The sequence below is a fragment of the Carcharhinus amblyrhynchos genome, chromosome 15, assembly GCF_965287045.1.
Source record: "Carcharhinus amblyrhynchos chromosome 15, sCarAmb.v2.hapA, whole genome shotgun sequence".
NCBI lineage: Eukaryota > Metazoa > Chordata > Chondrichthyes > Carcharhiniformes > Carcharhinidae > Carcharhinus > Carcharhinus amblyrhynchos.
Window position 1 is genome coordinate 77,685,678 of NC_137338.1, and position 26,122 is coordinate 77,711,799.

At 50.7% G+C, this 26,122-nt stretch overlaps 1 protein-coding gene across 1 annotated transcript in view; it reads right to left on the reverse strand.

The window, feature by feature from the left end:
• The window catches only part of LOC145353487 (uncharacterized), an 80,885-nt gene that overhangs the window by 53,666 nt on the left and 1,097 nt on the right, over positions 1-26,122 (reverse strand). The gene's annotated exons all lie outside the window — the stretch shown is intronic.

The window sequence follows — 26,122 nt, forward strand, 5'->3', positions numbered from 1 at the left end:
AGCAGGAGGGAGAATATTATTTCATTACACTCCTGACTTGTGCCTTGTAGATAGTGGACAGGCTTTGTGGGGGGAGTCAGGAGGTGAGTTACACAGCCTCTGACCTGCTCCGGTAACCACAGTATTTATATACTTGTGCCTTAGAATCATGGAATCCCTACAGTGCAGAAGGCAGCCATTTGGTCCACTGTGTCTGCACCAACCAGAATCCCACCCTGGCCCTATATATTTACCCTGCTAATCTCCCTCACTCTAGGGTTAATTTAACATGGCCTATCAATCTAACCCACACATTTTGAGTGTGAGAGGAAGCTGGAACACCCAGAGGAAATCCACGCAGACCCAGGAAGAAGGTGCAAACTCCACTCAGACAATGACTCAAGGCTGGAAATTGAACCCAGGTCCCTGGCATTGTGAGGCAGCAGTGCTAACCACCGTGCTGCTTTATAAATGGTAGACAGGCTTTTCGGGAGGTGGGGGGGCGCAAGTTGGTAAGGGCGTTGGAGTGGTGGGGGGGAATCAGGAAGTGGGTTACTCTTCGCAAGATTCCCAGCCCACCCACCTGATGAAGGAACAGCTAGTTCCGAAAGCTAGTGGTGTTACGAATAAACCTGTTGGACTTTAACCTGGTGTTGTGAGACTTCTTACTGTGTTTACCCCAGTCCAACACTGGCATCTCTAATCATGACTGCTCTGGTAGCCACAGTATTTATATGGCTGGGTCCAGTTCAGTTTTTGCTCAATGGTAACCCCCAGGATGTTGATAGTGGGGTGTGGATTCAGCAATGGGAATGCCATTGAATGTCAAGGGGAGATTGTTAGATCCTCTCTTGTTGGTGATGGGCATTGCCTGGTGCTTGTGTGGGGTGAATGTTACTCACAACTTGTCAGCCCGAGCCTGGATATTGTCCAGGTTTTGCTGCATTTGTACACGGGCTGCTTCAGTAGCTGTTAAAGACAGCATCTCAACATCTCACTCTCAATCGCTGCCCTGAGTGTCTGAAAATCTCTGGCTCTCCATCTCGATTGTACTCGATGACTGAGCTTTGTCTGGGGGCAAGAATACCGGAGATTCCCAATCCACAGAGCAATGAGATATTTCCTCATCTCAGCACAAAATGGCTACCTCCATTCCCTGAGACTATGACCCCTCCTCTCATGACTGTTTTCCATTTGGATTTCCAGGTGGGCAAAGTTGGGAGGGTGGAAACAGCCTTGCAGTTTTGACCAGAAACTTTTGGTCAATCGCCACCTACATTTACTGACAGTTTCCATGCCAATGGTGAGATTAAGAGGCTTCTCACGCTGACAGGTGAACCTAGGCTGGTAGGCCCAAAATGGCAACATATTGAACATAACATGCTGAAATGTCCCCAAGGCACATCACAGCAGCATAAATCAGACAGAATCTGACCCTGAGAATAATGAGGCGATATTAGGGACAGGCGACTAATATGTTGGTTAAAGATGTCAGTTTTTAAAGAGCGTCTTAAAAGAGTTAGAGAGACAGGCAGAGGGCGAAATTTTCATATCCTGCCCATCACGGGAATCATACTGGGCAAGACAGAAAATTCAATAGACTATGCAAAGGGCCTTGGCCAGGAATTTCTTGGGACAAGCACAACTGGAAAATCCCACCTAGAGAATACAGAGAGAGAGAGAGAGAGAGAGATCAAGAGAGAGGGGGCAAGACAGAAAGAGATCTAGAGAGAGAGAGATCGAGAGAGAGAGGGGCAGAGAGAGAGAGAGAGGGACAGCGAGAGAGAGCGAGAGATCGAGAGAGAGGGACAGAGAGAGAGAGATCGAGAGAGAGAGAGGGGCACTGAGAGAGATCAAGAGAGAGGGACAGAGAGATTGAGAGATTGAGAGAGAGAGAGAGGGACAGAGGAAGAGAGATCAAGAGAGAGACAGGGGCAGAGAGAGAGTGATGGAGAGAGAGAGGGCAGAGAGAGAGAGGGCCAGAGAGAGAGGGGCAGAGGGAGAGAAATCGAGAGAGAGAGGGGCAGAGAGATCGAGAGAGAGGGGCAGAGAGAGAGATTGATCGAGGGAGGGGCAGAGAGAGAGAGATCGAGAGAGAGGGGCAGAGAGACATCGAGGGAGAGGGGGCAGAGAGAGAGATCGAGAGAGAGAGGGATAGAGAGAGAGATTGAGAGTGAGAGGGGCAGAGAGAAAGAGGGATTGAGAGAGAGAGAGAGGGGCAGAGAGACAGACAAGGACAGAGAGAGAGAGATCGAGAGAGAGAGGGGCAGAGAGAGAGATCGAGAGAGAAAGGGGCAGAGAGAGATCGAGAGAGACAGATCGAGAGAGATGGATAGAGAGGGAGAGACATCGAGAAAGAGAGGTGCAGAGAGAGAGAGATTGAGAGAGAGGGCAACTGAGAGAGAGAGAGAGATTGAAAGAGAGATGGACAGAGAAAGAGACAGACAGAGAGAGGGGGGCAAAGAGAGAGATCGAGAGAGGGGGACAGAGAGACAGAGGGAGATCGAGAGAGAGAGGAACAGAGAGAGAGAGATGGAGAGAGAGACGGGCAAGAGAGAAAGATCGAGAGAGAGGGGGCAAGAGAGAGGGAGAGAGATTGAGTGAGAGAAGGGTACAGAGAGAGAGAGATCGAGAGATCAAGAGAGAGGGTAAGAGGGAGAGAGAGATTGAGTGAGAGAACGGCAGAGGGAGAGAGAGAGGGATCAAGAGAAAGAGGGGCAGAGAGAGATCGAGAGAGAGAGGGACAGAGGGAGAGAGAGATCGAGAGAGAGAGGGGCAGAGGGAGAGAAAGATAGAGAGAGACAGAGAGAGAGAGATCGACAAAGGGAAGGGCAGAGAAAGAGAGAGATTGAGAAAGAGAGTGACAGAGGAAGAGAGAGATCGAGAAAGAGAGGGACAGAGGGAGAGAGAGATCAAGAGAGAAAGGGGCAGAGGGAGAGAAAGATCGAGAGAGAGAAGGGCAGAGAAAGAGAGAGATTGAGAAAGAGACGGACAGAGGGAGAGAGATATCAAGAGAGAGACGGACAGAGGGAGAGAAAGAGATCGAGAGAGGGGCAGAGAGAGAGAGATATCGAGAGAGAGAGGGGCAGAGAGAAAGAGGTGCAGAGAGAAAGAGAGATTAAGAGAGAGAGGGACAGAGAGAAATATTGAGAGAGAGAGGGACAGAGAGAGAGATTGAGAGACAGAGGGGCAAGAGAGAGAGAGAGAGAGATCGAGAGAGACAGAGACAGACAGAGAGACATCGAGAGAGAGGGGCAGAGAGAGATCGAGAGAGAGGGGCAGAGAGAGAGATCGAGAGAGGGGGCAGAGAGAGAAAGAGAGCGAGAGAGAAAGGGGCAGAGAGAGAGAGATCGAGAGAGAGGGGCAGAGAGAGAAATTGAGAGAGAGGGGGCAAGAGAGAGAGATCGAGAGAGACAGAGACATCGAGAGAGAGGGGCAGAGAGAGATCGAGAGAGAGAGGGGCAGAAAGAAAAAGAGAGCGAGAGAGAGAGGGGCAGAGAGAGAAAGAGATCAAGAGAGAAAGGGGCAGAGACAGACAGATCAAGAGAGAGGGGGCACAGAGAGAGAGGTCGAGAGAGAGAGGGGAGAGAGAGAGAGAGATCAAGAGAGAGAGAGGCAGAGAGAGATGGACAGAGAAAGAGAGATCGAGAGAGGGGCAAAGAGAGAGAGATTGAGAGATGGGGGACAGAGAGACAGAGGGAGGTCGAGAGAGAGAGGGACAGAGAGAGAGAGTAAGAGAGAGAGAGGCAGAGGGAGAGAGAGACAGAGGGAGAGAGGCAGAGGGAGAGAGTCAGAGAGAGAGGGACAGAGAGAGGCAGAGAGAGAGAGAGGCAGAGAGAGAGAGAGGCAGAGAGAGAGAGAGAGGCAGAGGGAGAGAGGCAGAGGGAGAGAGTTGCAGAGAAAGGGGACAGAGAGAGGGAGATGGGCAAGAGAGAGAGAGATCGAGAGAGAGGGGCAGAGGGAGGAAGAGAGAGAGAGATTGAGAGAGAGAGGGCAGCGGGAGAGAGATTGAGAGTTTTAGGGAGGGAATTCCAGAGCATAGGGACCCCCCCCCCCCACCCCAGGCAGCTGAAGGCACGGCTGCCAATGGGTCAATGGGAATCTGGGGCTGCTCGAGAGACCGGAATTGGAGAGGTGCAGAAATCCCAGAGGGTCACAGAATCATAGAATCAGATAGTGCAGAAGAGGCCCTTTGGCCTTTCAGTCCTCACCGGCACATTGAACACTTGAACTCCCACTTAATCCCATTTACCAGTGTTTGGTCATAGCCCTGAGTGTTCTGTTGTGCCAAGTGCTCATCCAGGTACTTTTTAAAGGATGTGAGGCATTCCGTCTCCCAGGCAGCACATTCCAGACCATCCAGACCCCTGGGTATAAAGCTTTTTCTCACATCCCCCTCCTGCCCCTCACTTTGAACTAATGTCCCCTCCTGACTGACCCTTCAACTACAGGGAACAGCTGCTCCTAATCTTGCACACCTCGATCAGGTCGCCCTCTCAGGCTTCTCTGCTCCAACGAAAACAACCCAAGCCTACCCAACCTCTCTTCATAACTTAAATGTTCCATCCCAGACAGCATCCTGGTGAATCTCCTCTGCACCCCCTCCAGTGCAATCACAGCCTTCCTATAATGTGGTAACCAGAATGGCACACAGTGCTCCAGCTGTGGCCTCATCAAAGTTCTAGACAACTTCAACATGACTTCCCTGCTTTTGTAAACCATTGATAAAGGCAAGTGTCCCATACGCCTTTTTCACCAGCCTACTAACATGCCCTTCCACCTTCAGAGATCTGTGGACAAACATGCCAAGGTCCCTTTGTTCCACAGAACTTTCTAGTGACCTACCATTCATTGAATACTTCCTTGTCAAATTATTCCTTTCAAAAGGTTACAGAGATAGGGAGAGTTATAGGGGCTGGCGGAGGTTATAGAGATAGGGAGGGTTGGAGGGGCTGGAGGAGGTTACAGAGATAGGGAGGGTTGTAGGGGCTGGAGGAGGTGACAGAGATAGGGAGAGCTATAGGGGCTGGAGGAGATTACAGAGATAGGGAGAATTGTAGGGAATGAAAGAGATTACAGAGATCGGGAAGGATGCAGGGGCTGGAGGAGGTTACAGAGATAGGAAAGGGAGTAAGGGCTGAGGGAGATTACAGAGATGCGGAGGACTGTAGGAGCTGGGGGAGATTACAGAGATAGGGAGAGTTGTAGTGGCTGGAGGAGGTAACAGAGATAGGGAGGATTGTAGGGGCTGGAGGAGGTTACAGAGATAGGGAGGGTTGTCAGGGCTGGAGGAGGTGACAGAGATAGGGAAGGGAATAGGGACTGGAGGAGTGACAGAGAAAGGGAGGGTTATAGGGGTTGGAGGAGGTGACAAAGATACGGAGGATTGTAGGAGCTGGAGGAGGTTACAGAGATAGGGAAGGGAATAAGGGCTGGAGAATGTTACAGAGATGCGGAGGATTGTAGGGGCTGGAGGAGATGACAGAGGTGGGGAGGGTTGTAGGGGCTGGAGGAGGAGGAGACAGAGATAGGGAAGGGAATAGGGGCTGGAGGGGGTTACAGAGATAGGGAAGAATGTAGGGGCTGGAGGGGGTTACGGAGATAGGGAAGAATGTAGGGGCTGGAGGGGGTTACAGAGATAATTGAGCAGCGATGGCTGCTCAATTCAAAAAACTTGTTCCTTTGGTTAACCATGGTATGCAGTGGTGAGTTGTATTGAACCAACCACCATTCTTACAAAACCCAAAGCGAAACCTCTACCTTCAACAGTGACTCTTTGCTTCATTAATGTATCATCTTCAACTCTCACTCTTCAAAGCCCCTATCGTAATCAAGTTTGGTACTGCCAGGGGATTGATTGCAACTTAATTACAGATCCACCATGCATAACATGATGGCATCAAAAAAAAGCCATGGACTCATGAATGTCCCTGGGCACAAGGGTCAGAATTGAACCCAGATCCTTTAAACAGTACTTAGGGACAGTCGCACTGTAAGAAGTCAGTGCTGAGGGAGTGCCGGACTGTGGGAAGGTCAGTGCTGAGGAAGCGCCGCAATGTGGGAGGGTCAATGCTGAGGGAGCGCCGCACTGTGGGAGGGTCAGTGCTGAGGGAGTGCCGCACTGTGGGAGGGTCAGTGCTGAGGGAGCGCCGCACTGTGGGAGGGTCAGTGCTGAGGAAGCGCCGCACTGTGGGAGGGTCAGTGCTGAGGAAGCGCCGCAATGTGGGAGGGTCAGTGCTGAGGGAGCGCCGCACTGTGGGAGGGTCAGTGCTGAGGGAGCGCCGCACTGTGGGAGGGTCAGTGCTGAGGGAGCGCCGCACTGTGGGAGGGTCAGTGCTGAGGGAGCGCCGCACTGTGGGAGGGTCAGTGCTGAGGGAGCGCCGCACTGTGGGAGGGTCAGTGCTGAGGGAGCACCACACTGTGGGAGGGTCAGTGCTGAGGGAGCACCACACTGTGGGAGGGTCAGTGCTGAGGGAGCGCCGCACTGTGGGAGGGTCGGTGCTGAAGGATAATTACACGGTTGAAGTGGAAGTACTGGGGGAGCGCCGCACTGTTGGAGGATCAATGAGGAGGAGTGCCTCTGTCTAACCCTGTGCAGCATTGTTTGATGGGGATACTGTAGAGGGAACTTTATTCTGTATCTAACCCTGTGCTGTACCTGTCCTGGGAGTGTTTGATGGGGGGACAGTGTAGAGGGAGCTTTACTCTGTATCTAACCCTGTGCTGTACCTATCCTGGGAGTGTTTGATGGGGATAGTGTAGAGGGAACTTTACTCTGTATCTAACCCCGTACTGTACCTGTCCTGGGAGTGTTTGATGGGGGACAGTGTAGAGGGAGCTTTACTCTGTATCTAACCCCCCTGCTGTACATAGAACATAGAACCTTACAATGCAGTACAGGCCCTTCGGCCCTCGATGTTGCACTGACCTGTGAAGCCAACCTAAAGCCCATCTAATCTACATTATTCCAATATCATCCGTATGTTTATCCAATGACCATTTAAATGTCCTTAATGTTGGCGAGTCCACTACTGTTGCAGGCAGGGCATTCCACGCCCTCACTACTCTCTGAGTAAACAACCTACCTCTGACATCTGTCCGATATCTATCACCCCTCAATTTAAAGCTATGTCCCCTCATGCTAGCCATCTCCATCAGAGGAAAAAGGTTCTCACTGTCCACCCTATCTAATCCTCTGATCATTCTGTATGCCTCTATTAAGTCACTTCTTAACCTTCTTCTCTCTAGAAAACAGCCTCAAATCCCTCAGCCTTTCCTCATAAGACCTTCCCACCATACCAGGCAACATCTTGGTAAATCTCCTCTGCAGCCTTTCCAGTGCTTCCACATCCTTCCTGTAATGTGGCGACCAGAAGTGTACAAGATACTCCAAGTGTGGCCACACCAGAGTTTTGTACAACTGCAACATGATCTCATGGCTCCAAAACTCAATCCCTCTACCAATAAAAATTAACACACTGTACGTCTTCTTAAAAACCCTATCAACCTGGGGGCCAGCTTTCAGGGATCTATGCACGTGGACACCAAGATCTCTCTGCTCAACCACACTACCAAGTACTTACCATTAATCCTGGACTCTGTAGTCCTGTTGGTCCTCCCAAAGTGAATCACTTCACACTTTCCTGCATTAAACTCCATTTGCCACCTTTCAGCACAGCTTGCAGCTTATCTATGTCCCTCTGTAACCTGCAACATCCTTCCACACCGTCCACAACTCCACCGACTTGAGTGTCATCCGCAAATTTACTAACCCATCCTTCTACGCCCTCATCCAGATCATTTATAAAAATGACAAACAGCAGCATTTCCCATCAACCACCACTCTCTGTCTTCTTACAGCTAGCCAATTTCTGATCCAAACTACTAAATCACCCTCAATCCCATGCCTGTGTATCTTCTCCAATAGCCTACCGACGGGAACCTTATCAAACGGTTTACTGAAATCCATGTACACCATATCAATGCTTTACCCTCATCCACCTCTTTGGTCACCTTCTCAAAGAACCTCTCCTAGGAGTGTTTGATGGGGACAGTGTAGAGGGAGCTTTACTCTGTATCTAACCCCGTGCTGTACCTGTCCTGAGAGTGTTTGATGGGGACAGTGCAGAGGAAGCTTTACTCTGTATCTAATCCCGTGCTGTCCCTGAACTGGGAGTGTTTGATGGGGACAGTTAGAGGGAGCTTTACTCTGTATCTAATCCCGTGCTGTACCTGTCCTGGGAGTGTTTGATGGGGGGGACAGTGTAGAGGGAGCTTTACTCTGTATCTAACCTTGTGCTGTTCCTGTCCTGGGAATGTTTAATGGGGACAGTTAGAGGGAGCTTTACTCTATATCTAACCCCGTGCTGTATCAGTCTGGGGATGTTTGATGGAGACAGTGTAGAGGGAGCTTTACTCTGTATCTAACCCCATGCTGTACCTGTCCTGGGAGTGTTTGATGGAGACAGTGTAGAGGGAGGTTTACTCTGTATCTAACCCCGTGCTGTACCTATCCTGGGAGTGTTTGATGGGGACAGTGTAGAGGGGGCTTTACTCTGTATCTAACCCTGTGATGGACCTGTCCTTGGAGTGTTTGATGGGGGACAGTATAGAGCAGGCTTTACTCTGCATTTAACCGCATGTTGCATCTGTCCTGTGAGTGTTTGATGGGTACACACTGTAGGGACAGTTTCACTCTGCATTTAACTCCGTGATGTACCTGTCCTGAGATTGTTTAATGGCGGACAATGTATAATGAGTTTTACTCTGTATCTTACACCATGCTGTGCCTGTTGTGGGAGTGTTTGATGATGACAATGTCAAGAGAGCTTCACTTTCTCTCTAATCTGTGCTGTACCAGTCCTGGGGGTGTTTGATGGGGACAGTGTAGAGGGAGCTTTACTCTGTATCAAACCCTGTGCTGTGTACCTGTCCTGGGAGTGTTTGATGAGGACAGTGTAGAGGGAGCTTTATTCTGTATCTAAGCTCTTGTTGATGGTGCCAATTTTGATGGTATCAGGCAGGAACTTTCACAAGTTAATTGGAAGAATCTGTGGGAAGGAAAAGGGACATCTGCTAAGTGACATGCTTTCAGAAGTGTATTAACCAGGGTTCAGGGAAAAACACATTTGTTTTAGAGTGAAGTGATAGGCTGGCAGAAGTTGGGAATCCTGGATGAATCGGGATATTGAGGCCCTGGTCAAGAAGAAGAAAGAGGCACATGACATGCACAGACAGCTGGAATCAAGTGAATCTCTTGACGAGTATAGCGGGTGTAGGATTGGAGTTAAGAGAGAAATCAGGAAGGCAAAAAGGGGATACAAAATTGTTTTGGCAGATAAGGCAAAGGAGAATCCAAAGAGTTTCTACAAATACATAAAGGGCAGAAGAGTAACAAGGGAGAGAATAGGGTCTCTTAAGGATCAACAAGGTAATCCATGTGTGGATCCACTAGAGATGGGTGAGATCCAAAATGAATATTTCTCATCAGTATTTACTGTTGAGAAAAGCATGGATGTTAGGGAACTTGGGGAATTAAATATTGATGTCTTGAGGAGTGTATATCTTACAGAGAAGGTGGTGCTGGAAGTCTTAAAGCACATCAAGGTAGATAAATTCCCAGGACCTGATGAAGTGTATCCCAGGACATTGTGGGAGGCTGGGGAGGAATTTGTGGGTGCCCTCGCCGAGATATTTGAATCATCGATAGTCACAGGTAAGGTGCCTGAAGATTGGAGGATGGCAAATGTTGTGCCTTTGCTTAAAAAGGGCTGCAGGGAAAAGCTTGGGAACTACAGGCCAGTGAGCCTCTCATCTGTGGTGGGTAAATTGTAGACAGGATCTACAGGCATTTAGAGAGCAAAGACTGATTAGGGATAGTCAGCATGGTTTTGTGAGTGGAAAATCATATCTCACAAATTTGACTGAGTTTTTTGAAGGGGTAACCAAGGAGGTCAATGAGGGCAGTGCAGTTCATGTTGTCTACATGAACTTTGGCAACACCTTTGACAAGGTACTGCCTTTAACAAGGTAGGGTGTTGCATAAAGTTAAATCTCATGGGATCCAGGGTGAGGTATCTAAATGGATACAAAATTGGCTTCATGACAGAAGCCAGAGGGTGGCTGTCAAGGATTGTTTTTCAAACTGGAGGTCTGTGATCACGGGTGTGCCTTAGGGATCAGTGCTGGGTCCACTGTTATTTGTCATTTATATTAATGATTTGGATGAGAATATAGGGGGTATGGTTAGTAGGTTTGCAGATGACACCAAGATTGGTGGCATGGTGAACAATGAGGAAGGTTATCTTCAATTGCAGCGGGATCTTGATCAATTGGGCCAGTGGGCTGACGAATGGCAGATGGAGTTCAATTTAGACAAATGCGAGGTAATGTATTTTGGTAGATTGAACCAGGGCAGGATTTATTCAGTTAATGATGGGGTGTTGGGGAGAGTTACAGAACAAAGAGATCTAGGGGTACATGTTCATAGCTCCTTGAAAGTGGAGTCACAGATGGACAGAGCGGTGAAGAAGGCATTCAGCATGCTTGGTTTTATCAATCAGAACATTGAATACAGGAGTTGTGACATCTTGTTGAAGTTGTACAAGACATTGGTAAGGCCACACTTGGAATATTGTGTGCAATTCTGGTCACCCTATTATAGAAAGGATATTATTAAACTAAAAAGAGTACAGAAAAGATTTACTAGGATTCTACTGGGACTTGATGTATTGAGTTTTAAGCAGAGGCTGAATAGACTGGGACTTTTTTCTCTGGAGCGTAGGAGGCTGAGGGGTGACCTTATAGAGGTCTATAAAATAATGAGGGGCATAGACAAGGTAGATAGTCAATATTTTTTCCCAAAGGTAGGGGAGTCTAAAACTAGAGGGCATAGGTTTAAGGTGAGAGGGGAGAGATACAAAAGTGTCCAGGGGGGCAAATTTTTTCACACAGAGGGTGGTGAGTGTCTGGAACAAGCTGCCAGAGGTAGTGGTGGAGGCAGGTATAATTTTATCTTTTAAAAAGCATTTAGATAGTTACATGAGTACGATGGGTATAGAGGGATATGGGCCAAATTTGGGAAATTGGGATATTCTTAGGGGTTTTAATAAAAAATCAGGGCGGAATGGACAAGTTGGGCCAAAGGGTCTGTTTCCAGGCTGTAAACCTCTATGACTCTATGATTGTACCTGTTGAGGGAGCTTTTGATGGGGACAGTGTAGAGGGAGATTTACTCTGTATCTAACCCCGTGCTGTACCTGTCCTGGGAATGTTTGATGGGGTAAACACAGTAAAAAGTCTGACAACACGAGGTTTTAGCCCAACCGATTTATTTGATAGTAAACTCACAAGCTTTCGAGGGGACTGCCTCTTCGTCAGGTGAACGGAGAGTTCTCCATTCACCTGACGAAGAGGCAGTCCCCTCGAAAGCTTGTGAGTTTACTATCAAATAAATCGGTTGGACTAAAACCTCGTGTTGTCAGACTTTTTACTGTGTTTAACCCAGTGCAACGCCGGCACATCCACATAATGTTTGATGGGGACAGTGTAGAGGGAGCTTTACTCTGTATCTAACCCCGTGCTGTCCCTGCCCTGGGAGTATTGATAAGGACAGTGCAGAGGGAGCTTAAACCTGTATCTAACCCCATGCGGTACCTGTCTCGGGAGTGTTTGATGCAGATAGTGTAGCAGGAGTTTACTCTGCATGTAACCCCTTGCTGTACCCGTCCCGGGAGTGTTTGATGCAGACAGCATAGCAGGAGCTTTACTCTGTATTTAACCCCAAGCTGTACCTGTCCTGGGAGTGTTTGATGGGGACAGTGTAAAGGGAGCTTTACTCAGTATCTAACCCCGTGCTGTACCTGTCCTGGGAGTGTTTGATGGGAACAGTGTAGAGGGAGCTTTACCCTGTATCTAACCCCGTGCTGTACCTGTCCTGGGAGTGCCTGACGAAGGGGCAAACCCCAAAAGCTTGTGAGTTTACTATCAAATAAATCAGTTGGACTTAAACCTGGTGTTGTCAGATTTCTTACTGTGTTTACCCCAGTCCAACGCCGACATCTCCACATCACGTTTGATGGGAACAGTGTAGAGGGAGCTTTACTCTGTATTTAACCCCAAGCCGTACCTATCCTGGAAGTATTCGATGGGGACAGTGTAGAGGGAGCTTTACTCTGTATTTAACCCCAAGCCGTACCTATCCTGGAAGTATTCGATGGGGACAGTGTAGAGGGAGCTTTACTCTGTATTTAACCGCAAGCTGTACCTGTCCTGGGAGTGTTTGGTGGGAACAGGGTAGAGGGAGCATTACTCTATATCTAACCCCAAGCCATACCTATCCTGGAAGTGTTTGATGGGGACAGTGTAGAGGGAGCTTTACTCTGTATCTAAACCTGTGCTGTACCTGTCCTGGGAGTGCTTCATGGTCAACCTGACGAAGGAGCAAACCCTGAAAGCTTGTAAGTTTACTATCAAATAAATTGGTTGGACTTTAACCTGGTGTTGTGAGACTTCTTACTGTGTTTACCCCAGTCCAACGCCAGCATCTCCACATCAGTGTTTGATAATAACAGTGCAGAGAGAACTTTAATCTGTATCTAACCCCTTGATGTACCTGTCCCGGGAGTGCTTGATGCAGACAGTGTAGAGGGAGCTTTACTCTGTGTGTAACCCCGTGCTGTACCTGTCCTGGGATTGTTTGATAGGGACAGTGTAGAGGAGCTTTACTCTGTATCACATACTGTACCTGTCCTGGGAGTCTTTAATTGGGACAGTGTAAAGAGAGCTTTATTCTGTATCTAATCCCATGTTGTACCTGTCCTGGGAGTGTTTAATGGGGTCAGTGTAGATGGAGCTTTAATCTGTATCTAACCCCGTGCTGCACTTGTTCCAGGGGAGTGTTTGATGGGGATAGCGTAGAGAGAGCTTAACTCTGCATCTAACCCTGTGCTGTACCTGTCCTGCGAGTGTTTGATGGGGTCAGTGTAGAGGGAGATTTACTCTGTATCTAACCCTGTGCTGTAACTGTCCTGCGAGTGTTTGATGGGGGACATTGTAGAGGGAGCTTTACTCTGTATCTAATCCTGTGCTGTACCTGTCCTGGAAGTGTTTGATGGGGACAGTGTATCTGTTCTCTACTCTTGTCAATTCTATAACTGGGAAGGAAGCAAACAGGCTATTTTCAATGCAAGGCTGTGAAATGTGACAGGGTTAGCTTGTGATCTTGCTGCATGTTTCCTCTGGGGCGCAAGAACAAAATGAGAAAATATCCGATTAAATTTGAAAGTACTGTGATAAAGTCTGAATTGGGGGGATCTTAAATTTAAATCAGGTGAATTATCTCGGCATGAGCCGTAATCATTGTGTTATTTTGAGATTCTGAGAATAATTAGGGCAATAGATTGCAATAGCCAAAATTTAACAATGATAACATTGGAAACTTACATGGAAACTAGAAGCAAGAGGAGACCATTCAGCCCTTCCAGCCTGCTCCACCATTCATTTTGTTTCTGACTGATTCCCCCCGTCCCTCATATCCCCTAATCCCTTTTGTCCCAAGAGCGATATCTAATTTCCTCTTGAAATCACACAACGTTTTGGCCTCAGCTTCTTTCTGTGGTGGTCAATTCCACATATTCACCACCCTCTGGGTGAAGAAATGTCTCCTTACCTCAGATCTAAAAGAGATTTACTCCTTATCGTCATACTGTGACCCTCTAGTTCTGGACCCCGCCCCCCCCCCCCCCCCCCCGCCACCATTGGGAACATTCTTTCTGAACCTACCCTCTCTAACCCTGTTAGAATTTTATAAGTTTCTATCAGATCCCCTCTCACTCTTCTAAACTCCAGTGAATATAATCCTAACTGACTTGGTCTCTCCCAATATGACAGACCTGCCATCCCAGGAATCAGCCTGGTAAACCTTCGCTGCACTCCCTCTATAGCAATGAGATCCTTCCTCAGATAAGGACACCAAAACTGCACACAATACTCCAGGTGTGGCTTCATCAACGCGCTGTACAATTGCAGCAAAACATCGCTAATCTTATACTCAAATGCTCCCTCTATGAAGACCAAAATTGATCATTGTGTACTAATCAACACATCTTTTATCAGCAAAAACATCTCCAGTGCAGTCATGACTAACTAGAGACACATTTTGACCTGCATAAGAAACAGGATAAATCCAAGCCAGCCCCATCAGTCTCCCCTTGATCATCACTAAAGTGATGGAAGGGATCATCAACACTGTTATCAAGTGGCACTAGCTCAGCAATAACTTTTCATTGATGCATGTTGGGGTTTTACCAGGGTCACTCAGCTCCTGACCTCAATATAGCCTTGATTCAAACATGGACAAAAAAGCTGAACTCTAGAGGTTCGGTTGGGCGGCACAGTAGCACAGTGGTTAACACTGCTGCTTCACAGCTCCAGGGACCTGGGTTCAATTCCTGGCTTGGGTCACTGTCTGTGTGAAGTTTGCACATTCTCCACGTGTCTGCGTGGGATTTCTCTGGGTGTGCCGCTTTCCTCCCACAGTCCAAAGATGTGCAGGTTAAGTTAATTGGCTGTGCTAAATTGCCCCTTATTATCCCAGGATGCAAAGGGATTAGTGGTAAATATGTAGGGATATAGGGATAGGGCCTGGGTGGGATTATGGTTAGTGCAGACTTGATGGGCCAAACAGCCTCTTTCTGCACTGGAGGGTTTTTATGATTCTATTCTATGATTCTAGGTGAGGTGAAATGACTACCTTCACCTCAAGGATGCATTTGACCGAGTGTGGCATCAAGGTGCAGTAGCAAAACTGGAGTCAGTGGGTATCAAGGGGCAAACCCTCCACTAGCTGAAGTCATAGCTGGCACAAAGGAAGATGGTTGTGGTGGTTGGAGTTCGATCATCTCTGCTCCAGGACATCAATGCAGGAGTTCCTCAGGGTCGTGTTCTAGGCTGCAACCATCTTCAGCTGCTTCATCAATGACCTTCCCTCCATTATAAGGTCAGAAGTGGGGATGTTCGCTGATGACTGCACAATGTTCAGCACCATTCGCCACTCCTCAGATACTGAAGCAGCCCGTGTCCAAATGCAGCAAGACCTGGACAATATCCAGGCTTGGGCTGACAAGTGGCCAGTAACATTCACCCCACGCAAGCACCAGGCAATGCCCATCTCCAACAAGAGAGGATCTAACCATCTCCCCTTGACATTCAATGGCATTCCATCGCTGAATCCCCCCCACTATCAACATCCTGGGGGGTTACCATTGACCAGAAACTGAACTGGACCCAGCCATATAAATACTGTAGCTACCAGAGCAGGTCAGAGGCTGGAAATCCTGCGGAGAGTAACTCACCTCCTAACTCGCTGGTGGTGGCTCTGCTGAGTGAGGGGTCTGTGCTCTCTCTCTCTCTGCTCAGTGAGGGGGCTGTGCTCTCTCTCTGCTCAGTGAGGGGACTGTGCTCTCTCTCTCTCTGCTCAGTGAGGGGTCTGTGCTCTCTCTCTCTCTGCTGAGTGAGGGGTCTGTGCTCTCTCTCTCTCCCTCTCTACTCAGTGAGGGGTCTGTGCTCTCTCTCTCTCCCTCTCTACTCAGTGAGGGGTCTGTGCTCTCTCTCTCTGCTCAGTGAGGGTCTGTGCTCTCTCTCTCTCTGCTCAGTGAGGGGTCTGTGCTCTCTCTCTCTCCCTCTCTACTCAGTGAGGGGTCTGTGCTCTCTCTCTCTGCTCAGTGAGGGTCTGTGCTCTCTCTCTCTCTGCTCAGTGAGGGTCTGTGCTCTCTCTCTCTCTGCTCAGTGAGGGGTCTGTGCTCTCTCTCTCTCCCTCTCTACTCAGTGAGGGGTCTGTGCTCTCTCTCTCTGCTCAGTGAGGGTCTGTGCTCTCTCTCTCTCTGCTCAGTGAGGGTCTGTGCTCTCTCTCTCTGCTCAGGAGGGGTCTATGCTCTTGCTCTCTCTTTCCGCTGACTGAGGGGTCTGTGCTCTCTCTCTCTCTGCTCTGTAAGGGGTATTTGCTCTCTCTCTCTTTCCACTAAATGAGGGGTCAGTGCTCTCTCTCTCTACTCAGTGAGGGGTCAGTGCTTTCTCTCTCTCTCTCGCTGTTATGTGAGGGGAATGTGTTCTCTCTCTGTCTCTGCTCAGTGAGGGGTCTAGGCTCTGTCTCTCTTTCTGCTCACAGAGTTCTGTGCTCTCTTTCTTTTGCTGTCTCTGTTCAGTGAGGGATCTGTGCTCTTTCTCTCTCTCTGCTCACTGAGGGGTCTATGCTATCTCTGTCTCCTCACTGAGGGGTCTGTGCGCTCTTTTTCTCTCTGCTTAATGAGGGGTCTGTGTTCTCTGTCTCTCTGTGCAGTGAGGAGTTTGTGCTCTCTCTCTTTCTGCTCAGTGAGGGGTCTTTGCTCTCTCTTTGTCTCTGCTCGGTGATGGGTCTGTGCTCTCTCTCCGTTCAGTGGGGGTTCTGTGCTCTCTCTCTCTGCTCAGTGAGTGGTCTGTGCTCTCACTCTCTCTGGTCAGTGAGGCATTTGTGCTCTCTCTCTCTGCTCAATGAGGGGTCGGTGCTCTCTCTCTCTGCTCAGTGAGAGGTCTTTGCTCTCTCTCTCTCTGCTCAGTGTGGGGTCTGTGCTCTCTCTCTCTGCTCAGTGAAGGTCCTTTGCTCTCTCTCTCTGCTCAGTGAGGGTTTTGTGCTATCTCCCTGTGTGCTCAGTGAGGAGCCTGTGCTCTCTCCCTCTCTGCTCAGCGAGGGGTCTATGCTCTTTTTCTCTCTGCTCAATGAGGGCGCTGTGCTATCACTCTCTCTGCTCAGTGAGTAGGCTGCTCTCTCTCTCTTTGCTCACTGAGGGGTCTGTGCTCTGTCTCTCTCTCTCTGCTCAGTAAGGGCCCTTTGCTCTCTCTCTCTCTGCTCAGTGAGGGGTCAGTGCTCTCTCTCTCTCTGCTCAGTGAAGGCCCTTTGCTCTCTCTCTCTGCTCAGTGAGGGGTCTGTGCTCTCTCTCTCTCTGCTCAGTGAGGGGTCTGTGCTCTCTCTCTCTCTGCTCAGTGAGGGGTCTGTGCTGTTTCTCTCTGCTCAGTGAGGGGTCTGTGCTCACTCTCTCTTTCTCTCCTCAGTGAGGGGTCTGCGTGCTCTTTTTCTCTCTGCTCAACAAGAGGTCTGTGTTCTTTCTCTCTCTCTCTCTCTGTGCAGTGAGTAGTCTGCATTCTCTCTCTCTCTGCTCAGTGATGGGTCTTTGCTCTCTTTCACTCTTTCTCTGCTCAGTGAGAGGTCTGTGCTCTTACTCTCTCTGCTCAGTGAGAGGTCTGTGTTCTCTCTCTGTGTGCTCAGTGAGAATCCTGCACTCTCTCCCTCTCCACTCAATGAGGGGTCTGTGTGCTCTCTCTTTCTCTGCTCAGTGAGGGGTCTTTGCTCTCTCTCTCTGCTCAGTGAGGGGGTCTGTGCTCACCCCCTCTCTCTCTCCTCAGTGAGGGGTCTGCACGCTCTTTTTCTCTCTGCTCAACGAGGGGTCTGTGTTCTCTCTCTCTGCTCAGTGAAGGGTCTTTGCTCTGTCTGTCTCTCTGATCAGTAAGGCATTTGTGCGCTCTCTCTCTCTCTGTGCTCAGTGAGGGGTCTTTGCTCTCTCTCTCTCTCTCTCACTCTCTCTTGTTATGCTTGGTGATGGGTCTGTGCTCTCACTTTCTCTGGTCAGTGAGGCATTTGTGCTCTCTCTCTCTGTCTCTTTGCTCAGTGAGTGGTCTGCGCTCTTTCTCTCTCCCTGCTCAGTGAGTGGTCTGTGCTCTCTCCCTCTCTCTCTCTGCCCAGTGAGGGATTTGTTCTCTCTCTCTCTGTGCTCAGTCTGTGCACTCTCTCTGCTCAGCGAACCATTTGTGCTCTCTCTCACTGTTCAGGGAGGGGTCTTTGCTCTCTCTCTGCTCAGTCAGGCATTGTGCTCTCTCTCTCTCCACTCAGTGAGGGGTCTGTGCTCTCTGTCTCTCCACTCAGTGAGGGATCTGTTCTCTCTCCCTCTGTGCTCAGTCTATGCGCTCTCTCTGTCTGCTCAGCGAGCCGTATGTGCTCGCTCTCTCTGTTCAGTGAAGGGTCTTTGCTCTCTCTCTCTCCCTCTCTGCTTGGTGATGGGTCTGTGCTCTCTCTCTTTCTCTCTCTGCTAAGTGAGGAGTCTGCGCTCTCTTTCTCTCTCTCTGCTCAGTGAGGGGTCTGTGCTCTCTGTCTCTCTGCTCAGAGAGGGTCTGTGCTCGTTCTCACTCTCTGCTCAGAGAGGAGTCTGTTCTCTCTCTGCTCAGTGAGTGGTCTGTGCTCTCTCTCTTTCTCTGTTCAGTGAGGCTCTGTGCTCGTTCTCTCTCTCTGCTCAGTGAGTGGTCTGTGCTCTCTCTCTTTCTCTATTCAGTGAGGCTCTGTGCTCGTTCTCTCTCTCTGCTCAGTGAGTGGTCTGCACGCTGTCTCTCTCTCTGCTCAGTGAGGGGTCTGTGCTCTCTCTCTTTCTCTGTTCAGTGAGGCTCTGTGCTCGTTCTCACTCTCTGCTCAGTGAGTGGTCTGCGCTCTCTCTCCCTCTCTGCTCATTGAGGGGTCTTTGCTCTCTCTCTCTCTGCTCAGTGAGGGGTCTGTGCTCTCTCTCTCTGCTCAATGAGGGGTCTGTGCTGTCTCTCTCTCTGCTCAGTGAGGGGTCTTTGCTCTCTCAATCTCTCTGCTTGGTGATGGGTCAGTGCTCTCTCTCATATTCTGCTCGTTCAGGGGTCTGCGCTCTCTCTCTCTCTGCTCAGTGACGGGTCTGTGCTCTCTCTGTGCCTTTCTGCTCAGTGAGGGGTCTGTGCTCTCTCTCTCTCTCGCTGCTCAGTGAGGCATTTGTGCTCTCTCTCTCTTTCTCTCCCTCTCACTCTGCTCAGAGGGGTCTGCGCTCTCTCTCTCTCTGCTCAGTGAGTGGTCTTTGCTCTCTTTCTCCCTCTCTCTCTTTGCTCAGTGAAGGCTCTGTGCTATCACCCTCTGTGCTCAGTGAGTGGTTTGTCTCTCTCTCTCTGCGCTCAGCGAGGGTCTGTGCTCTCTCTCTCTCTGGTCAGTGATGGGTCAGTGCTCTCTATCTCTGCTCAGTCAGGCATTTGTGCTCTCTCTCCCTCTCTGCTTGGTGATGGGTCTGTGCTCTCTCTCTCTGCTCAGTGAGGGGTTTGTGCTCTCTGTCTCTCTCTCTCTCTGCTCAGTGAGGGATCTGTGCTCTTTCTCCATTCAATAAAGGTCTGTGCGCTCTTTCTCTGCTCAGTGAAGGGTCTTTGGTCTCTCTCTGTCCACTCAGTGAGTCGTCTATGCCCTCTCTCTGTCTCTCTCCTCAGTGAGGGGTCTGTGCGCTCTTTCTCTCTCTGCTCAGTGAGGGATCTGTGTTCTCTCTCGCCCTGCTCAATGAGGAGACTGCACTCTCTCTCTCCCTGCTCAGAGAGGGGTCTTTGCTCTCTCTCTCTTGCGCTCTCTGCTCAGTGAAGGATCTGTGCTCTCTTTCTCTCCTTCTGCTCAATTAGGGATCTGTGCTCTCTCTCTCTCTCTCTCTGCCCAGTGAGGGATCTGTGCTCTCTCTTTCTCTCAGCTCAGTAAGGGGGTGTCTGTGCTCTCTGTCTCTCTCTCTGCTCAGTGAGGGGTCTGAACTCTCTTTCTCTCTCTCTGCTCAGTGAGGTGTTGTGCTCTCTCTCTCTCTGCTCAGTGGAGGGTCTGTGCCCTCTCTCTCTCTGCACAGTGACAATGCTGTGCTCCCTCTCGCTGTTCAGTCAGGGGTCTGTGCTCTCTCTCGCTGCTCCGTGAGGGATCTATCCTCTTTCTCTCTCTGCTCAATGAGGAGTCTGTGCCCCCTCTCTCTGCATGGTAACAGCTCTGTGCTCTCTCTCTCTGCTCAGTGAGGTGGCTGTGCTCTCTCTCTCTCGCTGCTCAGTGAGGAATGTGTGCTCTCTCTGCTCAGTGAGGGGGTCTGTGCACTCTTTCCCTCTCTCTGCTCAGTCAGGGGTCTGTGCTCTCTCTCTCTCTGCTCAGTGGGGAGCCTGTGCTCTCTCTCTCTCTGCTCAGTGAGGGATCTGTGCTCTCTCTCTCTCTGCTCAGCGAGGAGGTCTGTGCACTCTTTCCCTCTCTCTGCTCAGTGAGGGGATCTGTGCTCTCTCTCTCTCTCTCTGCTCTGAGGGATCTGTGCTCTCTGTCTCTGCTCAGTGAGGGATCTGTGCACTCTTTCCCTCTCTCTGCTCAGTGAGGGATGTGTGCGCTCTCTCTCTCTCTGCTCAGTGAGGGGTCTGTGCTCTCTCTCTCTCTCTCAGTGAGGGATCTGTGCTCTCTCTCAGTGAGGGATCTGTGCTCTCTCTCGCTCTCTGCTCAGTGAGGGATCTGTGCACTCTTTCCCTCTCTCTGCTCAGTGAGGGATGTGTGCGCTCTCTCTCTCTCTGCTCAGTGAGGGGTCTGTGCTCTCGCTCTCTCTCTCTCTCTCTCTCTCTGTGAGGGATCTGTGCTCTCTCTCTCTCTCTCTGTGAGGGATCTGTGCTCTCTCTCTCTCTCTGCTCAGTGAGGGATCTGTGCACTCTCTCTCTCTCTGCTCAGTGAGGGATCTGTGCACTCTTTCCCTCTCTCTGCTCAGTGAGGGATGTGTGCGCTCTCTCTCTCTCTGCTCAGTGAGGGGTCTGTGCTCTCTCTCTCTCTCTCAGTGAGGGATCTGTGCACTCTCTCTCTCTCTGCTCAGTGAGGGATCTGTGCACTCTTTCCCTCTCTCTGCTCAGTGAGGGATGTGTGCGCTCTCTCTCTCTCTGCTCAGTGAGGGGTCTGTGCTCTCGCTCTCTCTCTCTCTCTCTCTCTGTGAGGGATCTGTGCGCTCTCTCAGTGAGGGATCTGTGCTCTCTCTCAGTGAGGGATCTGTGCTCTCTCTCGCTCTCTGCTCAGTGAGGGATCTGTGCACTCTTTCCCTCTCTCTGCTCAGTGAGGGATGTGTGCGCTCTCTCTCTCTCTGCTCAGTGAGGGGTCTGTGCTCTCTCTCTCTCTCTCTCAGTGAGGGATCTGTGCTCTCTCTCTCTCTGCTCAGTGAGGGATCTGTGCACTCTTTCCCTCTCTCTGCTCAGTGAGGGATGTGTGCGCTCTCTCTCTCTCTCTCAGTGAAGGATCTGTGCTCTCTCTCAGTGAGGGATCTGTGCTCTCTCTCAGTGAGGGATCTGTGCTCTCTCTCAGTGAGGGATCTGTGCTCTCTCTCAGTGAGGGATCTGTGCTCTCTCTCTCTCTCTGCTCAGTGAGGGATCTGTGCACTCTTTCCCTCTCTCTGCTCAGTGAGGGATGTGTGCGCTCTCTCTCTCTCTGCTCAGTGAGGGGTCTGTGCTCTCTCTCTCTCTCTCTCTGTGAGGGATCTGTGCTCTCTCTCTCTCTCTCTCTCAGTGAGGGATCTGTGCTCTCTCTCTCTCTCTGCTCAGTGAGGGATCTGTGCACTCTCTCTCTCTCTGCTCAGTGAGGGATCTGTGCACTCTTTCCCTCTCTCTGCTCAGTGAGGGATGTGTGCGCTCTCTCTGCTCAGTGAGGGGTCTGTGCTCTCTCTCTCTCTCTCAGTGAGGGATCTGTGCACTCTCTCTCTCTCTGCTCAGTGAGGGATCTGTGCACTCTTTCCCTCTCTCTGCTCAGTGAGGGATGTGTGCGCTCTCTCTCTCTCTGCTCAGTGAGGGGTCTGTGCTCTCGCTCTCTCTCTCTCTCTCTCTCTCTGTGAGGGATCTGTGCTCTCTCTCAGTGAGGGATCTGTGCTCTCTCTCAGTGAGGGATCTGTGCTCTCTCTCTCTGCTCAGTGAGGGATCTGTGCTCTCTCTCTGCTCAGTGAGGGGGTGTGTGCTCTCTCTCTGCTCAGTGAGGGGGTCTGTGCTCTCTCTCTGCTCAGTGAGGGGGTCTGTGCTCTCTCTCTGCTCAGTGAGGGGGTCTGTGCTCTCTCTCTGCTCAGTGAGGGGGTCTGTGCTCTCTCTCTGCTCAGTGAGGGGGTCTGTGCTCTCTCTCTGCTCAGTGAGGGGGTCTGTGCTCTCTCTCTGCTCAGTGAGGGGGTCTGTGCTCTCTCTCTGCTCAGTGAGGGGGTCTGTGCACTCTTTCCTTCTCTCTGCTCAGTGAGATATCTGTGCTCCCTCTCTCTCTCTGCTCAATGAGGGGTCTGTGCTCTCTCTCTCACTCTGCTCAGTAAGGGGCGAGTGCTATCTGTCTCTCTCCCTGTTCAGTGAGGATCTCTGGTCATTTTGGGGTGGAGTGTTGGCTATATACCTGGAGTAAAGCCCTCAGTCCTGTGTCAGTGCTGAGCGAGTTGTCAGTGCTGAGTGAGGTGGGTCTCCACTCACTGGCACTATGGGCATTGACAGGTGGCAGCACTGCGTGGTACTGTTCTGCAGGAACCTCTCACAATATGGCCTAACCCAGCATGAATCACCACACATTTCACAGGATTGAACTCTCTGCCTCAGTCTGAGAGACGGGACACATTCTGAGCTCCATCCTGTGCAAAACTTTCTCCCGAGCATCTTTCAAGGTTAGCGGGGCAGAGTCACGCCAGAACATCAGCGACTGAGGGAGCAAGAGAGAGAGACTGAAGGAGAGAGACTGAAAGAGGAAGGGAGAAAGAGACTGAGAGGGGGAAAGAGAGAGAGACTGAGGGAGAGAGAGAGAGAGACTGAGGGAGAGAATGAGGGAGAGAGAGGTTGTGGGAGAGAGAATGAGGGAGTGAGAGAGATTGTGGGAGAGCGAAAGAGACTGGGGGGGAGAGAGAGAGAGATTGAGAAGGTGAGGGGGAAGAGAGAGAGAGATAGGGAGAGAAACAAAGACTGAAGGAGAGAGACTGAGGGAGGGAGAGAGACTGAGGGAAAAAGAGAGAGAGGGGACGAGAGAGAGGAGATGAGAGAGATGGAGAGAGATGAGGAACAGAGAGCCAGGGACAGGGAGCGAGAGAGTGAGGGGGAGCGAGAGAGTGAGGGGGAGCGAGAGAGTGAGGGGGAGCGAGAGAGTGAGGGGGAGAGAGACTGAGAGAAAGAGTGAGAGTGAGAGAGAGAGACTGAGGGGGAAAGAGAGAGAGAGAGACTGAGAGAGAGAGACTTAGGGAGAGAGAGACTGAAAGACTGAGGGAGAGAGAGAGAGAGAGAGAGAGAGAGAGAGACTGAGGGCTGAGGGAGAGACAGAGACTGACGGAGAGAGAGAGCAACAGAGACTGAGGGAGAGAGAGAGAGAGAGACACTGAGGGAGGGAGAGAGAGAGAGCGGCTGAGGGAGAGAGAGACAGACAGACAGAGACTGCGGGAGCGAGAGACACTGAGGGAGGGAGGGAGAGAGAAGAGAGAGAAACTGAGGGAGAGAGAGAGACTGAGGGAGTGAGAGAGAGACTGAGGGAGTGAGAGAGAGACTGAGGGAGTGAGAGAGAGACTGAGGGAGTGAGAGAGAGACTGAGGGAGTGAGAGAGAGACTGAGGGAGTGAGAGAGAGACTGAGCGGGGAAAGAGAGACAGAGACTGAGGGAGAGAGAGAAGGGCTGAGAGAGAGAGAGTCTGAGAGAGGGAGACTGAGGAAGAGAGAGACTTAGAGACTGAGGGAGAGAGAGACTGAGAGAGAGAGACTGAGGGAGAGAGAGAGAGAAAGGGAAAGAGAGAGAGAGGCTGAGGGAGAGTGATACAGAGAGACTGAGGGAGAGTGATAGAGAGAGACTGAGGGAGAGAGAGACAGACATTGAGGGAGAGAGAGACAGACAGAGACTGAGGGGGTGAGAGACACTGAGGGAGAGAGAAAGACTGAGAGAGAGAGAGAGAGGGGGAGAGAGACTGAGGGAGAGACAGAGCAAGAGAGAGAGAGGAGGGAGAGACAGAGCAACAGAGAGAGACAGAGACTGAGGAGCGAGAGAGAGACTGAGTGGGGGAAAGAGAGAGCGCGTCTGAGGGGGAGAGAGAGAGAGAGACTGAGGGAGAGAAAGAGGGGCTGAGGGAGAGGGAGTGAGGAGGTTGGGAGAGAGAGTGAAAGAGTGAGGGGGAGAAATTGAAGGGGAGAGTGAGAGAGACAGAGTGACAGACAGGGTGAGAGAGAGAGGATGAGATGGGGGAGAAAGACAGACAGACAGACAGTGATCGAGATAGAGCAAGGGAGAGGCATTGAGATAGAGTTGAGTGAGAAAGAGGGAAGGAGAGAAAAACAGAGAAATCCATTAGGAGTCAGCTGAGTGGAGCCCAGGCAGTGTGGGGCCTTTAGTGAGATGGCAGCCTGCTCCTCTGTCTCAGTGGGAGCCTGTCACTAGACAAAGCTTCATAAGCTGCAGGACTGCCAGTTCTGTGCCTCACACCAACCTGACAGACACAGACAGCAAACAGCAGTAAGCTGGACAGCAAGTAAGAAGCAAATACTAGGAACTAGCTATCACACCAGCTCTCCCTCCACATTCTCACACCTGACCAAACAAACTCACAAAACCTCAGAGGTTTAGAGTTGAGGAGCATCTTAAAGGAAGAGAGAGAGAGAGTCAGAGAGAGTTGGAAAGGTTTAGGCAGGGAATTACAGAGCTTAAGGCTCCCCAGGCAGCTGAAAGCACGGCCACCAATGGTGGAATGATGGGAATTGGGGGGAGCTCAAGAGGCTGGAACTGGAGGAGTGCAGAGATCTTGGAGAGTTGTAGGAGCCTACAGAGATAGGGAGGGTTGTAGGAACTGGAGGAGGTTACAGAGATAGGGAGGATTGTAGGGGTTGGAGGAGGTTATAGAGATAAGGGAGGGTTGTAGGGGCTGGAAGAGGTAACAGACATAGGGCAGGTTGTGGGAGCTGGTGAAAAGGGTTACAGAGATAGGAGAGCTGTGGGGGCTGGAGGAGGTTACAGAGATAGGGAGGGATGTAGGGGTTGGAGGAGATTACAGAGATAGGGTGGATTGTGGGAGCTGGAGGAGGTTACAGAGATCCGAAGGGTTGTAGGGACTGGAGGAGGTTACAGAGATAGGGAGGGTTGTAGAGGCTGGAGGAGGTTACAGAGATGGGGGGATGTAGGGGTTGGAGGAGATAACAGAGATAGGAAGGATTTAGGGGCTGGAGGAGGTTACAGAGATAGGGAGGATTGTAGAGGCTGGAGGAGGTTACAGAGATAGGGAGGGTTGTAGAAGCTGGAGGAGGTTACAGAGATCGGGAGAGTTGTAGGGGCTGGAGAGAGTACAGAGATAGGGAGGGATGTGGTGTTGGTAGAGGTTATAGAGATAGGGAGGGTTGTCGGGGCTGGAGAAAGAGAGATGGGGAGGGTTGTAGTGACTGGAGGAGGTTACAGAGATAAGAAGGGTTGTAGGGACTGGAGGTGATTACAGAGATAGGGAGGGTTGTAGAGGCTGGAGGAGGTTACAGAGATAGGGAGGGCTGTAGAGACTGGAGGAGGTTACAGAGTTAGGGAGGGTTGTAGGGGCTGGATGTGATTACAGAGATAGGGAGGGTTGTAGAGGCTGGAAGAGGTTACAGAGATAGGGAGGGTTGTAGGGGTTGGAGGAGGTTACAGAGATAGGGAGGGTTGTAGGGGTTGGAGAAGGGTACTGAGATAGCGAGGGTTGTAGGGGCTGGAGGTGATTACAGAGATAGGGAAGGTTGTAGAGACTGGAGGTGATTACAGAGATAGGGAAGGTTGTAGAGGCTGGAGGAGGTTACAGAGATAGGGAGGGGTGTAGGGGCTGGAAGAGGTTACAGAGATAGGGAGGGCTGTAGGGGTTGGAGGAGATGACAGAGATAGGGAGGGTTGTAGAGGCTGGAGGAGGTTACAGAGATAGGAAGGGTTGTGGAGGCTGGAGGAGGTTACAGAGATAGGGAGGGGTGTAGAGGTTGGAGGAGGTTACAGAGATAGGAAGGATTGAAATCATAACAAGTGCATAACATCGACACAATTCACTACAGTGACTCGCCAAGGGTCCTTTGACAGCACCACCCAAACCCACCACCTCTACCCCCTAGAAGGACAAGGGCAGCAGACACCATGGGGAACACTCACTGCCTGCAAGTTCCCCCTCTCCAACTCTCTAAGCCACACACACACACACACACGCAGACACACAATCCCGACTTGGAAATATATTGGCCGTTCCTTCACTGTGACTGTGTCAAAATCCTGGAACTCCCTCCCTAACAACGCTGTGGGTGTACCTACATCATACGGGACTGCAGTGGGATCAAGATGGTGGCTCACCCACCATCTTCTCAATGGAGATAAGTGCTGG